Genomic DNA, 17,717 nt, shown 5'->3' with positions numbered 1-17,717 from the left:
GGAGAATGTGAGGGTGGGATGTTTCAAAAGAACAGCATGTATACTATCTATGGTGAAACAGATCGCCAACCCAGGTGGGATGCATGAGACAAGTGCTCGAGCCTGGTGCACTGGGAAGACCCAGAGGAATCGGGTGGAGAGGGAGGTGGGAGGGGGGATCGGGATGGGGAATACGTGTAAATCTATGGCTGATTCATATCAATGTATGACAAAACCCACTGAAATGTTGTGAAGTAATTAGCCTCCAACTAATAAAAAAATTAAAAAAATAAAGTGGGAGAGAGGGATTTTATTAAAATTACAATCGATATATTGCCTCAAAATTTGCCCCAAGGAAATCTCACAGTGAGAAAGTTAGTGTTCAGTTCGACGTGTCTGATGACAGTGGAGAGAGAGAAGGAACAGGGCGGGGAGGGTGACCAGCAGAACCCTGGAAGTGCTAAGAGCCTCAGAGACTTCAGGGCAGCGGGAAACAGAGGTGGCGATGGATCTGGAGAGTGGCTGTCACAGCATGACCAGGAAAAGGAGGCCGATGGGACAGGGGAGGAGGAGAGAGGTGGGTATGTATACAGACTCAAGTTTCTGGCTTAGACAATTGGGTGAATAAATAACAAATGGGGCTAATAAATAACAAAACGCAAGCTGGATTTTGCACTTTCTATTGTACTGAGAACCTGCTACAGCTTATCTCATTAATTCTCACGACAGCCCTATGAAACAGGTTCCTTAATTATCTTCACTTTACCGAAGAATAAACGGAGGCCTGGAGCGTTCACATAAAATATGCCCAAAGTCACCCAATTAAGACGTTGCTGAGATAGTGGAATTTGAAAAGGCATGCCTTTTCCTGACCTGTTATACCACACACAGTAGGACATCAGATGGACAAGCAGATGTGCAGAGAGGGGCATGGCTGGGGTGGGGGTGGGCTGATTCTGCAGAGGGATCACCGAGGTACCAAGCAGATATCAACCATCACCAGCAGACACAGCCCATGGAGTTTTCTCCAGAGAAGAGCGATTCTCCATCGCTGAGCCTGTGTTGGGCTGGCTCCTCGCCTCTGAAAATGCATTTGGGTGAATTCAGTCATGAGGTTCAGCCAGCCTGCTGCCTGCCTGCTGGTGAATTTCATCAAAGAAGCGTGGCAGCCTACATTCAGAGCCAATTCTGTTATGATTGCTTCTACTAAATCAGGAAGAAAATGGAAAAGATTGACATACGCAGACACAAGCCTGAGCAGAAGTCTGGAGAGGTGATGATCGGTGCCCCAGCCATGACCTTTATTTTCCATTAATGGACCTGGGTGAGTGTCAGTTGTGTCTGAAGCTGCATAAAATGCACTGAAATAAGAGGGATAAGCAGGAACCACTAAGAGCCCTTTTAGAGGAATTTGGAGTTGATTAGATAACATCATATACAAGGAAACGCTCTGATCTCAGACACAAATGGAAAATTGGCATCAAAACCAAGCATTGACCTGCCCAACCAGACTGAGTTATTTTGAGCAACATGAAAATGGGAGCTGATCTACATACCTTTGATCTAAAGAAACCAGATAAGTATAAAGTCGAGAAAGATCCACATGCTTATGATTTTCTTTGGAGTTCTCTAAATAGAGCAAAATTAGGGTCAAGAAATTGGACATGAAGGTACAAAAAGAATACATGGCGGGGGGGCGGTTAAGGCTGTGGACCCTGAAAGATTTTTAGAACCAACAGTCAGGTCTCCCATTAAACTATGACTATTTTCCTGGCCTGAGAAATTATATGGGAAAACAACTCTACATTCTGAATCTCTAAGGTTATTTCACTGGTTTTAATAAAAGCGGTCTAGCAATCTGATGTCAGAAGCACTGGGTAATAATACCCTAAGGAGAATTATTATCTTTTTTTTTATAACAAAACCTGATGAAATCTTACTGACTGTATTCTGAAACTGGAATCTTCTTGGGGACTGTTCTATTTTGGAGAGAAGCCACTGACCTCAGATATTTCACTGATCCTAACAGAATTCCTTAAAATTTGATTTTTGCTTTTCAGGAGGTACCCTAGATCCATACCTGGCTATCGACGATCATTTATCTTCTTCCCTTTCTCCCATTTAACTCTCCCACTACGTATGAATGTTTCCCAAGGCTCAGGGATTCCTTGCTCTTCTCCTCCTAGAACTCATATCTCTGCACAACTTCAGTAACCACCATGTGATGATTATCACAAAACCCAAAGTCCAGTCTCATCCACTCACACGCATGCCCACTTTATAAGACATATGTTACCCCCTGGGCATATTCAGATCTATCATTCCCACCTCAAATGTATCATGTTAATAACAAATGTGCTGAAAAAATGCAAATAGCCAATAAGCACATGAAAAGATGCCTCAAGTCATTAGCCATCAGGGAAATAGAAATCCAAACCATGGTTATCACTGCCCAGCATCTGGGATGGCTGTAATCAAGACAGGTTCTGACAAGTGCTGGTGAGGATGAGAACTTGGAGTCTTCATCCTTGGCTGGAGGGAAGGTAAAATGGTGAGACCAAGTTGGAAAACAATTTGGTAGTTCTCCTAAGTGTTAAACACAGAATCACCATTTGACCCAGCAATTCCAATCCTGGGTATATACTCAAGAGAAATGGTAAAGTGCATGCTTAGTCACTCAGTCATGTCCAACTCTTTGTGACCCTATGGACTGTAGCCTGCCAGGCTCCTCTGTCCACAGGATTCTCCAGGCAAGAATCTGGAGTGGGTTGTTATGCCCTCCTCCTGGGGATCGTCTCTACCCAGGGATCAAACCTATGTTTCCTGCATTGGCAGGTGGATTCTTTACCCACTGAGCCACCAGGGAAGCCTGAAATGATAATACTTGTCCACAAAAAAACTTGTATTTGAATGTTCATAGCTGCATTACTTTTATTTATTTGCAATGAGCACCAAAAATATTAAATCTATCCTAAATCTGAAAATACTGAAAAAGTGTCTGGGCGGATCAGGGCGTAATCTACAGAAAAGAGATTTTTAAGTCGATATGATTCAAAGGAGGAGGTACTCTTTAAAATGGCAGGTGTGATTTAAAAGAGGAGATAACACTTTAAAGGGTTAGGAGAGATTTAAAGGGGACTTGCAAAATACAAAGCCTCTAAGGGAGAAAAAAAGGTCAAAAATAAAGGTAGAAATGCTCTTGGCAATAGAATTGTGTAAAGGAAGAGAAAAATAAGAAGGCAAATTTAGGGTGCTCTAAGGTAAAATGTTAGTCACTCAGTCCTATCTGACTCTTGCAACCTCATGAACTGTAGCCTGCCAGGCTCCTCTGTCCATGGAATTCTCCAGGCAAGAATATTGGAGAGGGTTGCCATTCCCTTCTCCAGGGGATCTTCCTAACCCAAGGATGAAACCTGGGTCTCCCGATAGTAGGCAGATTCTTTACCGTCTGAGACACCAGGGAAGCTATAGGGTAAAAGAAAACCATAAAACTGGAAAACTCAGAATCCTTCCCCTACAACCAAACAAAAAACAAGCAAACAAACCCCTGGATTGTGCTATAATGACTGTAGATAAGAGGTTTTTAAGGATGATGCTCTGGTGTGAATAAGAATTCTCTGGTTAACCCTAGGTTACAAATGTTTTCTCCCATGTTTACTTTTAAAAGTTCCATAATTGTATACTTTGAGATTTCTGATGCATTTTGAGTTCATTTTTTGTTTAAGGTATAGGCTTTAGGTTGAGGCTTAGTTACTGTTTTTTTTATAGCAGCATTATTAATGATAACCAAAGAGGGAAAATATTACAATTTTTCTATTGATTAATTAATGGATAAATAAAAGGTGATATATTCAGACAACTGAATATTATTCAGACATGAGAGAGAAGGAAGCTCTGATCCATGCTACAACATGGATCAGTCTTGGAAACATTAGGCTAAATGAGAGAAGTCACACCAAAAGCCACATATAGAATAGTCCCAGGTAGTTAAATGTTCAGAATAAACAAATCCAAGAGAAATAAGGGGCTTCTTAGGTGGCGCTAGTGGTAAAGAATCCACCTGTCAATGCAGGAGACCCAGGAGACTTGGGTTTGATCCCTGGGTTGGGATGATCTCCTGGAGAAGGGAATGGCTACCCACTCCAATATTCTTGCCTGGAGAATTCCATGAACAGAGGAGCCTGGCTGGCTATAGTGCATGGGTTGCAAAGAGTTGTACACAACTGAATGACAGCACACACAGAGAAATAAAGTAGTAGTCCCTGATTGCCAGGGACTGGGAGGACGGGGAGGGAGAGTGATGGCTAATAGATACAGGTTTTCTTTTGGGAGTGATTAAAACAGGTTCTGGAGACAGTGGCTATGATTGCACAATTTCATGAGTATACTAAAACCCACTGAATTGTATACTTTAAAAGGGTATATTTTAGAAAGATAAATATCGTATTTTAACGTATATGGAATCTAGAAAATTGGTACTGAAGAATTTATTTACAGGGCAGTACTGGAGAAACAGACATACAGAATAGACTTATGGACATGGGGAGAGGGGAGGAGAGGGTGAGCTGAATGGAAAGAGTAACATGGAAACTTACATTACCATATGTAAAATAGATAGACAATGGGAATATGCTGTGTGTCTCAGGAAGCTCAAGCAGGGGCTCCTCAATCTAGAGGACTCAATACCAATCTAGGGATGGGGCGGGAGATGGGAAGGAGGCTCAAAAGTGAGGGGATATATGTATACCTATGGATGGTTCATGTTGAAGTTTGACAGAAAACAACAAAATTCTGTAAAGCAATTATCCTTCAATAAAAAAAATAAATTAAAAAAGGGGTGCATTTTATTCTGTATAACAGGCTCTAGGTTCATCCACCTCATTAGAACTGAGTCAAAGAGAAAGACAAATTTCGTGTATTAGCACATATATGTGGAATCCAGAAAGATGGTATGAGTGGATACGCAGACAAAGAGAACCGACTTGCAGACACAGCGAGGGGAGGAGAGACTGGGACGAATTGAGAGAGTTGCATTAAAACATACATTACCACAGGTAACTAGATAGCTAGTTGGGGTTTGCTATATGATGCAGGGAGCTCAAACCTGGTGCTCTATAACAACCTAGGGGTGTGGGATGGGATGGGAGGGAGGTTGAGGAGGGAGGGAACATATGTATACCTATGGCTGATTCATGTTGATGTGTGGCAGAAACCAACGCAATGTTGTAAAACAAATATCCTCCTATTAAAAAGAACTATACAAAAAAATAAAATAAAATGGTAAAGTTTATAGAATGTGAATAACAATGTCAATTTTTGTAAATGAACTTGTTTTCATAAGTATCCCATTGGGATATTGGGATGTTGTCTAAATCTCCCATCTTCTTGGGTGACAGGGTGTCCCCTCAAGCACCCAAGTGCCTGCATTGACCCCAGCAGTATTTACCAAGTGTTCATCCTATGTCGTCGCTCTAAAGCTAACACGTACTGACCACTCAGCTCATCCCAGGTGCTTTACATGGATTAACACATTTAATCTTCACCATGACCCCTTCAAGCAGATAAAAAAACTCAGGGCGGTGAGGTCATGTATATATGCATACATATTTGCTGCTGTTGTTTAATTGCTAAGTTGTGTCTGACTCTTTGCAACCCCATGGACGTTAGCCCTACCGGGCTTCTCTGTCCATGGGATTTCCCAGGCAAGGATACTGGAAAATGGGTTGCCATTTCCTTTCCAGGGGATCTTCCCAACCCAGGGATCAAACCCACATCTCCTGCATTGCATGCAGATACTTTACCACTGAGCCACCCGGGAAGCCCCATATGCATACATATATACAGTGGAATATTACTCAGCCATAAGAAAGAATGAAATATTGCCATTTGCAACAGCATTCATGGAGAATATCATATTAAGTGAAGTAAGTCAGAGAACGACAAATATTATATACCAGTTATATGTGGGATCTAGAAAATAATACAAATAAATCTATATGCAAAGAAAACATATATATGGTTACCAAAGAGGAAAGGAGGGGGAAGGATAAATTAGAAATATGGAATTAACACATATAGACCAGTGTACATATAATAGATAAATTACTGTATAACACAACAGGCAATATTCAGTGTTTTGTAATAGCCTATAATGGAATATATATGTAATACAAATAAAATATAAAATATTTATAAAAAATATATATATATAAAACTGAATCAGTCTGCTATATACCTGAAACTAAAACAATACTAAAAAATCAACTAAACTTCAATTTATTTATTTATTTTACAATATGTATAATTATATAATTTATTAAAATTAACACAATTCATGTACAAAATATTAACATGGGAGTCACTAAGTTTGTTAAGCACTTCAACTACTGAAATGTTAAAACACAATAAAAACTATATTAACCAACTTCTCCATCAAGGGATATAACCTAGCTCACTAGTTCAGGCTGAACATTCACTCTCCGAAGTACTTCTTCAGGCATGCAAAAAACAGGGCTAACAGGTTTAATCTGTTCTTCTCCCAAAAGTGACAATCCAGCAATTCCAAACAGAGTATGAAAAGGATCTACCAAAGGATCTATCTCCTGGCCTATCTGCGAATCCTCCTGTTTCTTCATCTTGACATGCTAGGATGAAACTGCGGAGTTTTTCTCTATCAATCCAATGAAGCCTCCCAATTATCGTTAGGGAAGCCAACACCCACCATGAATAGCATACATCTGGTAACTGCCCGGCATGGGATTCAGAACCTGGTCTGCAAACAAATCCACCATCAAAGTTCATACATGATAAAACAAATTCAATTGCCTTTTCCACATTAATAGCATCCAACTTCCCCAATAGTGCCAAAGTTGCCACCGCACAAAAAGAGAATCTTGTATCAGTTTCTCCCTATTATATAAAGGTAGATTTTCACATCCCATGAAGCAGCTGGTCTCTCCGGCCTGCACTGTATTCAGCCCTTATCTTTTAGACTTGCCCTCTCTGTTCCAGTACTCCTGTATGCTGCTATAACTAGCACAGTGCATGCTGGAACTTCCAGCAGACCATTAATTCCAGTTAGACCAGCTGCTTAGTGGGACCGCAAATATCTCCAGCAAAAGAACCATCTTCTTTCTGTAGACTCTGAACATATTCCACAACTTTATTTATGTCAATAACATTAATACTATCATAGAGAGTAAGTATCTGAACAGCACTAAGAGTATACAAAAGATGAGGATCATGTCCAATACTAGCACTTATTCCACCACACTCATGTTGACAAGACTTAATAAACATCAGAATTTCTTCTCTATTCATGCGATGTAGTTGTCCCATGAGATCCATTATGGTCAAACCCCAATAGATGCCACTCATTCTCAAATATTCAGACATGCAATATTCGTAGTCATCTTTCTTTGAGCCATAGGATGCAATATAATCTGCATGCTTCTCCAGTAACAGGGTGTCAGGTGCATCTGACTTAATGATAACATCCTTCTGCGGTGTACCCATGACTGAGAGCGAAAAGAGCTAAACTTCAATTTAAAGAAAAGGTACGGTCTCAGAGAGAGTTCCACATAAATAATCCCATCCCACATTTTATAAACTGCTCTCCATCTTTTAGCAGAAAATAAAATGGAAAAGGAAAAACACACTGCTCTGAGTTCGCTCACGTAATTCCTCTTTTCTTGACTGATTCTGCCTTCCACTGTCCACATCCTACCTATTCTTCAGGACCTAAGCTCAGTCCACCTCTTCCCGATGCTTCGTTTGTTCCAGCTGTTTCTCCCAGAGGCCTTGACCTGTGCCCCTGGAGGTCAGAGGCGGCAGCGCCGCCTCAGAGCTTGGTCGTGATGCAAGGTCTCAGTCCCCACCCCAGACCCTCGGCATCTGGGGCTGGGGCTCAGCAACACGCATCTTCACTGGCCCCCGCATGTGGCCCTGATTGCTAAAACTGAGAACCAACCCTGGGGGCCAGAGTCACCTCCTGAGAGTGGCAGTCCCATCCTCTCTGTCTTGAGATCAACACCATCCAGCGGGTTCTCACCTCACTGTTAGCAAAACCCAGTCTCCGCAACAGCGTTCAAGGTCCTACATGCACACTGCTTCCCCTTTACCTGCCTGACCCCATGTGCCCAACGCCCACTGTCCCTGTCACCCTCTGCACACTAGTCACCGCATCCAGTGACTGGAGAATGTGCCAGCCTTGCTCCTGCCTCAACACCTTCATCGGGATGGCTTTCTGAGCCTGTCACATGCTCCCTCGAGGTCTGCGCGGCTCTGTCCCTCCCCTCCTGCAGATCCTTTCTTTTGTGACATCTACCCTGGTCACACTACTTACAGTTAGGCTTGCCCCCACCAAGACGACTCATTTCTGTTTTCTGATTTTTTCTCCATTGGATATATCTGCATGTAACATGGTATATATTTCACTTCCTCAAATTTTTCATTGGTCATCTCACTCTGCGAGGATGTTAGCTAAGAGACCAGAGATCTTGCTTCATATTTTCCTTTTGTTCATTGATAACAGTATCTGACTCATGTGGTGATGAATATTCAATACCTGTTTGTCAAACGTGTGAATTTAGCACTTCTTTCCTCTCTGCCCTGTATACGAGCTACCCCATTCATCCTTGTCTTTGTGGTCAACTAGTGGGTAAGCTTCATGAATGCCCCTCTTCACCACCATGTCCAGCACCAAGCTGAGAACTTAGAAGGCACGTGATGCTTCTTAATTATAGATCTGACCACATTGTCCCCTGGACCTGGGATTCAAGACAGAAAGCCCATGTGATGCCCCTTATTCGTCCAGAGCTCCCTCCCCTCCACTCCCTCCAGCTCACAGCTCAAAGCCCCCAGCCTGCTCCCTCTTCCCCTCCAGCCGTGATTCCCGGTCCTCACCCCTAACATGTAAAGAGTCCACTCTCGCTGGCTGCTGTCCCCGCCCCCAGGCTCTGCCTGCTCAAGCAGCCTCCATCTGTCCCTCAGCTGAGTTCCAGCGACCCAGCATGACAGCCGAGATCCATAATTTATTAGTGCCCTTCTGCAGGGTCTTTTCTTTCATTCTCTCTCTCTTGGGCATCACTGGTATCCAGGCCTTAGTCAACACCATCAAAGGGGCTGCAGGTGTTTGAAAGGTCCCCGAACGAAGGTAATTCGACTCAAGTAATGGGCTAAGATTAGCAATGAGAGATTCTGGAACATTCTGTGCAGGGAGAAAAACATCCGTATTCCTTTAAGTAGTGCCCTGGAATCTCACCACCACCCATCTTACACGCATTTGCCTGAATGTATAGGAAAATCACATTTTGCTCTTTGAAGAAACACATGCAACGTTTGAGGTAAAGAATCCCTGAGAGGGGGCCAGTCAGCACGCATGAGTTGTCTTCTCAAACCTCGGTAGGCAATATGTGTTTTTAATAATCATTTGGTAATTAACAGCTGTGATTCAAAGCCTTTCATTTGGAAAAATAATAATAATTTTACTTCCTGGTGCCAAGAGCCAGATGGGCAGCTGAAGAGAGGAGCCTCCAGCTATGTATCAGACAAGTAGAGAAGGTGGGGTCCGTGAGCTCCCTGGTGACCTTGCAGCTGGCACAACATCTGGACGGGAGAACAAAGCCACGGCCTGGTACCTGCAACCTTCCCCCCACACACACTGTTCCACTTGGCGCTAATCATAGTGCCAGCATACAATCCCAGCTCGAAAAGGTATAGCCCCTCCCTCTGCTGACTCGTTAGGAATGACCTCCTTTAAAAGATGCACAGCCAGATACATAATGTCAAACTGGGAAATCATTTTGAAATTTGCTTTAAAGCAATTGCATCGGCCCTTAGGCCTTCTTGCTGCTGGTCACTGCCATCTCCCCTGCCCCCTGCTGGTTTCTATCACCTCAGGGTCAGCAAGTAGCAAACCACCTTTGAAGCATCACCTGTCTGTTTCAGATACAACTTCACACTTCTCTCTCTCCCCCCCTAACACACACACACACACACCACACGAGTTGCATACACATACCTTTTTGCTGAAGATAGAGAAGTGGAAAAGTAAGATAAAGAAGGAGACTAACAAGAAGAAAATGATCTGGATATATTTTTATTACATTTCTCATTACGTCCAGTGTCTGGTGTTTTCGAGGCTTGGAATATGATAGCTGGAGTTTATCTTCTTATCTGAAACCATGACTTGACATGGTTTAGAGGCTATGCTATCATTCTCATACAAAGAAAGAGAGGAAGAATGGAAGGAACAAAGAGAGGGAAGAAGGAGGGGAGGGAAAACAGAAGGATGAGTAGAAGTGGTCTTGGATAACCTACCATGATTATGCCTGTCTTTATTTGCTGTATGTTTAGCACGAACCTATCACAGGATACATTCCACACAGCAAAGACATCTTAGAGGAGACTGAATTCTGGTCCAGCGGCTGTGTGGGCTACATCACTTGAGTGGAAGAGGACCAGTGATGACTGATCCTTGGCTCCACCCCGTTCCATCCATCAGCAGGAACAATAGCAGGGCTGGAGTTGCCTTTCCAATTCTGCCTCGAGGGGCTTAGTGTTTTGATGGTTGCCATGGCAAAAGGAGGCTTAAAACACTACTGGATGATATGAAAGGCAGAAGATAATGCTTCATGACTTTCAATAGCCAGACTCTGAAAAGAGGATTTGGGCATTTCTATTTTTCATAGTGGAAAGAATAGAAAACTGAGAATCAGAAGAATGGGCCATTTCAGATGGGCCATTAAATAATTATGTGACTTTAGATGGCTTGTCGCTTCACTTCTGGACAGAAAAGTTAGAAAATAGTAATGAGTTTAGTGAAATGTTGGGATTTTAAGAGCGTAATTATATAAAGTGTGTCAGAGAGTTGGAATCTGGTCCCTCCTCTCCATTAACCAATGATGAGACTTAGCTTTATAGAATGATATTTTAAGCACATAGAGGTATTGAAAAAAATTAAAATGAGAGGAAGTGCAACTATATTTACATCTGTTATTATTTACTGGGCACTGACTGTGTGCCAGACATTGCATCTGGTGCTTTACAAGCATTATTTGCTTGAATATTCACATCAACTTTAAGAGAGATAATGCAATCCTTCTATACAGATCAAGGGTCTAAGAGGAGGTCTAGGGAAGGTCATTATCTTCAAGCAGTCACACATCTCTGGTGAGGGGAGGGGGACTCAGGTCCAGGCATATATGACACTAGACTCTGCTTTTAGCCACTGTTTCTGTTCAGTAACTCCATTGTGTCTGACTCTTGGCAATCCCATGGACTGTATTCCACCAGGCTCCTCTGTCCACGAGATTTTCCAGGCAAGAATACTGGAGTGGGTAGCCATTGCTTTCTCCAGGAGACCTCCTTGACCCAGAGATCAAACCCAGACCTCCTGCATTGCAAATATTATCATAGTTTATGATCATGAAGACCTAAGGAGGGAAGCACTATTATCTCCATATCATAAATGAGAAAATCAAATCTCAGACAGTTTAGGTAACTTGTCCAAGGTCATCCAGCCAGTAACCAGCGGCTCCAGGAATCTCTCCATTGTCCTTAGCCCCCAAAGTCACTGTGCGAAGATGAAATTTAACAGAGGCAGAAGGAGCATCATATTTTAAAGAAAAGAGAAACTGTCCTCTCCTGGGTTCCACTGGTAATTATACTGCTATTAGCTGGGTTATTCTAGTTCCTCGGGGTCACTTATCCTAATTGGGCTGGAGGGTTTTTGAAAGGGTAACATTATGTATTTTAAAAGTTATTTTCCATTTTTCTTCCCAGTTCTAAAATCATTAATTTAATGTGCATTAATTTTTTTCCCTAGGAAACAAAACAATTTTCATTAACTCTAAAATGAAAGTGTTCTATGTACAAGCCCTGCAGAAAAAAATGACAATAATTATCCTTTAAGTACTTGGAATGGACCAAACACTATATGCATGCTCTACTCATCTAATTCTCACAAAACCCTATAAAGTAGGGACTCATTATTAGTCCCATTTTATCAACAAGATGATTGAGGCAAAGAAAGTTTAAGTTATTTACACGCGCGCAATCTCAGAGAAAGTATCAGAGATGAGACCTAAATTTAGGCAGCCTGTTTCACAGTCCGCACTTTTAACTACCGTAATATACTGCCTCCAAAGTCAAAAGAGCTCTTTAGCCTAACAGGAGTCAACATAGGACTAAACTGCATTGGGAATGCAGGGGGAGGTGCAAAGAGTTCAAGCCTGGGTGACAGACGAAGTTGGGTTTGACTCGCAACATTGCCACCATCAGTAGGCTGCCAAACTTATCAAACTAAGACTCTAACTAACCTCCCCCACCCCCTTCATTACTGACCCTATACATCTGTTGAATGGATGAATGATTTTGGGAGTGGGTGTGGAGCTCACCTTTTAAATTATACACATCTGATTCCAAAGTCTAACAGCATTCTGTTTTCCAGGACTGCCTCACAGAATACATCAATACAGAACTGTACAAAGATAAGGGTTCTTTAGGCAGCATAAGCAAAGAGCTTGAGATCTGAGGAGAGACCCACTGCATTTAACAAGGCGTATGGCTTCCCTGAGCATCCACTTAGGTTTTGTTCTTTAGCCGCTAAGTTATGTCTGACTCTTTGTCACCCCATGGATTGTAGCCCACCAGGATCCTCTGCTCAAGTGATTTCCCGGGCAAGAATACTGGAGCAGGTTGCCATATCCTTCTCCAGGGGAACTTCCTGACCCAGGGATCAAACCCATGTCTCCTGCATGGGCAGGTGGATTCCTTACCACCGAACCACCAGGGAAGCCTGGAGTTGAGTCTCCACCTACTTCTCCATAAACTTGAGGTTATGATGTCACATATGCTTGTTATAAGAATTAACTTACGTCAAGCACCTAGCACTCTCCTGGCACAATGCAGTCATACAATAATTGGTAGCTTCTCAGTTGCCTTTCTAAAATGAACATCGATTGAAGCAGCAGTATCTGTAGCCTGAGTTGATCACTACCTTGTTGGAATCATGGTGCTTCTTTGCTCCAAGGAAGCACCTTCTGAAATACCACGGTTATGAGTTTCTATTTCCTCCCACCTAGGTTTTCAAGGATGCCAAATATACGAAAGTAGAGGATGGACATCAGTGTGAGAATGGCACCTTGTAAACGAAGGAAGTCCACCATGGGGGCACACTCAGAACAAAGGAATTTCCCATTATTTGCAACCTGCCTCCATATGAGTGTGTCCTAAAGTTGAAGCTGCTGTAACGTTTCCACTTAGATCTCAGAGAGAAAATTTCCTAGCGAATGTAACCCGTGGTGCTTCAGCTGCTCAGACCCCCATTAGCATTGATGGAACACAACAGGATGTGGAAGATAAGCAGGGTCCTCCTGGCCTCCAGAAATACCTCCACACTTAGCAAGCCAGTAGCACGTTTAGTTTGGAGTCACAGGCATGGAACGGCTTTCTGTCGGGTTCCTATGGCACTCAGGAACCCATCATTTCTCTGACCTAGCCCTCCTGAGACACTGCCTCCTTCCCTATGGTAAGCTTCCAAAGCTGTAGGACCTCTTGCTCCTGTGATGAGTACCCCCCATGTGACCTTGGTCTACTTGATTACAGCTTTTACCGCTATGGATTGTCCAGATCTCTGTTGTCACTCCTCTCCCTGAAAGGTTTCTCTGACATGATGGTTCTGGTGCAGCCAACAGCTGCCTCTCCAGGAGGACCATAATGTTCTCCAGGAGGACATTGCATGACTCCCCAGAATCAAAAGCGAATGCCGACTTCTGCCTCTGGCCAGGATGAGTGTCAGGCACCAGATTACCCGTCCCCCTGAAACATCAGCAGCAACGAGAGAGACAGAGTATATGAAACAGTGGTTTCCAAGACACTAGACAGCAGGCAGGGAAAGACAGTGAACTCCGAGTGATGGAAAACAGATGAGGTGCACCCTACCCTTGTCTCAGCTTGCTGGCTGGAGACAGCTCCCCAGTGTGCGCTGGGAGTGGGGACCAGGCAGACTCCAGTGGACTCAGAATTGAGCAACTGGGGAACCAGGGAGATGACAGCAGTCAGAGTTCTCAGGATAGAATATCAGGCAGGGGAGACCTGCACAGAGAGAGGACTGCAGAAATCTGTTGGGGTCCCCTTGAGTAATCAGGAGGTAGTCAGTTTGTATGTGCAATGAAATTACCAAAATCTAGGGAAATAACCCTCCAGAGGGTTAGAGGGAACACTGCCTGGCCCACAGGCAGGGCCAGGAATACTGCCTGTTCCTACAAGTCAAACCGGAAAACCTGTGACTCATGACTCGAGCAGTTCACTTCAGTAGCTGGTCTCAACGCTAAGCATTGTGTTGATTTCACCTAACAAATCTCAAATGTAAGATTCCGAGGAAATGGAATTAGTAGATAAAAATCCTCCCACAAAGAAACAAGCAAGCCCAGATGAATTCATGAAGAAACAATATCAATTATAAATAAACTAAGGAAGTTAAAGAGGAAGAAATCATTCACATTTTAAAGTCTATGAGCTCAGTATTACCCTGACACCAAAATTGTGAAGGGATGGTACAAAAAAATAAATAGATAAAACTATAGACCAACATCTTTCATGAACATATATGCAAAAATGCTAAGCAAAATTAAATTAAGCAAACTGAATCCAACAATATATTAAAAAAAAGATACAGCAAGACAATGTATTTTTACTCTAGGAAACCAAGGTTGGTTTAATAGTAAGAAAATCAAAACAATGTAATTCACAATATTAACAAACTAAAGTTAGAAATATTCAAATCAAAGACATAAAAAGAGAAAATCTTAAAAGGAGCTAGGATAGATGGGAAACAGATTACCTAGAGAGAAACAAGGAAAAAATTGCAATGAATTTCTCATTAACAATGAAAAGAAATGAGTTAAAAAGCCAGAAAAGACACAAAAGAATGGAAATGCGTATAACTGAGGGTAGACTCTGGCAGTTGGTGATGGACAGGGAGGCCTGGCGTGCTGCGGTTCATGGGGTCGCAGAGAGTCGGACACGACTGGGCAACTGAAGTGAACTGAACTGAAAGTTAGAAAAGCAGATGATTATCTCAAAAGGTAGAGGAAAAAAAAAAACCTTTGACAAAGTCTAACATCATTCTTGATTGAGGAAAAACAAAAAACAACTCTCAGCAAATTAAGCTGAGGCATTTTTCAATCTGATAAAATGCATCTATGAAAAACCTATAGCTTTCAGTATATCTAAAATTAAAAGACTGGATGCTTCCCCCCAAAAAATAAGAAACAGGAAAAGAAACTCTGTCTACATGATTTCTACTATACATTGTGCCAGAGGTTCTAGCCAATACACTAAGATAAGGGGAAACAAAAGCATCTAGGTTGGAAAGAAATAAGTAAAACTGTTATTTGCAGGTGACATGATTGCCATTATAGAATATCTGATGAAATATATAAAAAAGTTATAACTAATGAGTGCAGCAAAGTTGCCAGATAAAATATTCTATGCAAAATCAAAGAATAGTCTGAAATTTGAATTTTAAAAATTCCATTCACAATAGCATCGCAACTTTAAATACTTAGAGCTAAATCTATCAAAGAGTGTCTAAGACCTGTACTTTGAAGACTACAAAACATAGCTGAAGGAAATTAAAAAAGACCTAGATTAATAGAGATATATACTGAGCTAATCAGTCACAAGATTCATTGTTATTAAAATGACATTCCTCTCAAAATTAATCCACATATTTAATACAATTTCAATCCAGATACTAGTAGTTTTTTTTTTACTTTAAATTGACAATCTGATTTTAAAACAAATATGGAAATGCAAAACATACACAATAAGCAAAACAATTTAGAAAAAAAAAAGTGGAGGATTCTACCTGACTTAAAGACTTGCTGTAAAGCTACTATAAACAAAACAATGTATCATGAAGATACAAAAATAAGTCACTGGGATGTTTCGAGAGAACAGCATCGAAACATGTATATTATCTATAGTGAAACAGATCACCAGCCCAGGTTGGATGTATGAGACAAGTGCTCGGGCCTGGTGCACTGGGGAGACCCAGAGGAATCGGGTGGAGAGGGAGGTGGGAGGGGGGATCGGGACGGGGAATACGTGTAAATCCATGGCTGATTCATGTCAATGTATGACAAAACCCACTTCAATATTGCAAAGTAATTAGCCTCCAACTAATAAAAATAAATGGAAAAAGAAAAAAGAAAAATAAGTCACTGAAACAAAATAGAGTCCAAAAATTGACCCACAGTTGTAAGAACTAAGTTTTTTAAGGGTTAAGGCAATTCGTGGTATTAAAATATAGAATTTTTTCTACAAATGATACAGGTACACTAGATATCAACCAATTTTTAAAAACTTTCAATTCATGCTCTGCATCATATACAAAAATTAACTCAAAATGGATCAAGGACCTAAATGTGAAACTATCTTGAAAAAAGCATAAGAGGAAACCTTTGTGACTTTGGGTTAGGCAATGATTTTTCAGATGGGACACCAAGAACACAACCTATAAATTAAAATATAAAAATACACTGGACTTCAGCAAAATGTAAAAGTTCTTCCCTTTAGTAGCACTGTTAGAAAACCAAAAAGATATGCTACAGATTGGGAAAAATATTTGAATTATATACCTGATAAAGAACTTATATTCAGAATATACAATAAACTTTCAAATTCAGTAAGAAATAAAACAATCCAACAAAAGATTTCAAAAGATGTGAATGGACACTTTGCTAACAAACATATACAATTAGCAAATAAGCACAGACTAAGATTCGAACATTATTAGTCATTAAGGAAATTCAAATTAAAACCATAATGAGATACCATTACACACTTGTTAGAATGGCTATAATTAAAATTCCAAATGTTGGCAAGAATATGGAGGAATTAAAACTTCTCTTAAACTGCTGGTGGGAAGGTAAATTTATGCAATCATTTTGGAAAACTTTGGCAACCTCATAAAAAGCTAAAGATGCATTTAATGACGTGAATCAGCAATTCCACTCCTACGTATTTACTCAAGAGAAATAAAACCATGTGACAATACAAAGGCATACGAAGGCTTGCTTATGAATGTTCCTAGCAGTTTTATTTCTAATACAGAAAAACTAGAAACAACCCAGATATTCATCAACCTATGAAGGGAAAAGGACGTTGTAGTTAATTTATACAATGAAATACCTTTCCATAGTTTAAAAGAACTAACTGTTAATAAATGCAACCATATGGGTAAACTTCAAAATAACTGTGCTGAGTAAAAGAAGTCAGACAAAAGTGAATACACAATGTGTGATTTCAAATACACAAATCTCTAGAAAATGCAAAGTAATTTATGGTGACAGAAGGAGATGAGAGGTTGCCTGGGTGGAGAGGGGATGGCAAGAGGGAAGGGTAACAGAATTCAACAAGGGGACTTCTGACATGACGGATCTGCTCACTACCTTGATTGTGATAACTGGACCTCAATGGGACGCCTGTGTGCAGACATATCAAAACTTACCATATTGCACATTGAAATATGCATTATTTATTGTGTATCAATTTTGTCTCATAAGGCTGTGGAATATATGCCAAAATAGCAAACGAAGATTGGTGAAGTCTTAAATGCTAAAATGAAACAAACAGACAAAAAAAAAACCTTTCCACCTATTTTATCATGCTTCTTCAGTCTCAACTTACTGCTGGGTTCACTGTACTGGGAACATAGGGTTTCTGTGGTT

At 41.2% G+C, this 17,717-nt stretch overlaps 1 protein-coding gene and 1 pseudogene across 2 annotated transcripts in view; both read right to left on the bottom strand.

Annotated features, from left to right (window-relative positions):
- NTM (neurotrimin) overlaps nucleotides 1-17,717 on the bottom strand; it is a 925,228-nt gene that overhangs the window by 585,811 nt on the left and 321,700 nt on the right. The gene's annotated exons all lie outside the window — the stretch shown is intronic.
- On the bottom strand, nucleotides 6,270-7,506 carry LOC133066429 (geranylgeranyl transferase type-2 subunit beta-like; annotated as a pseudogene).

This window comes from Dama dama, chromosome 2, assembly GCF_033118175.1.
Source record: "Dama dama isolate Ldn47 chromosome 2, ASM3311817v1, whole genome shotgun sequence".
NCBI lineage: Eukaryota > Metazoa > Chordata > Mammalia > Artiodactyla > Cervidae > Dama > Dama dama.
Note: the sequence above shows the minus strand (reverse complement) of the source record. Positions and strands in the feature narration are given on the sequence as shown.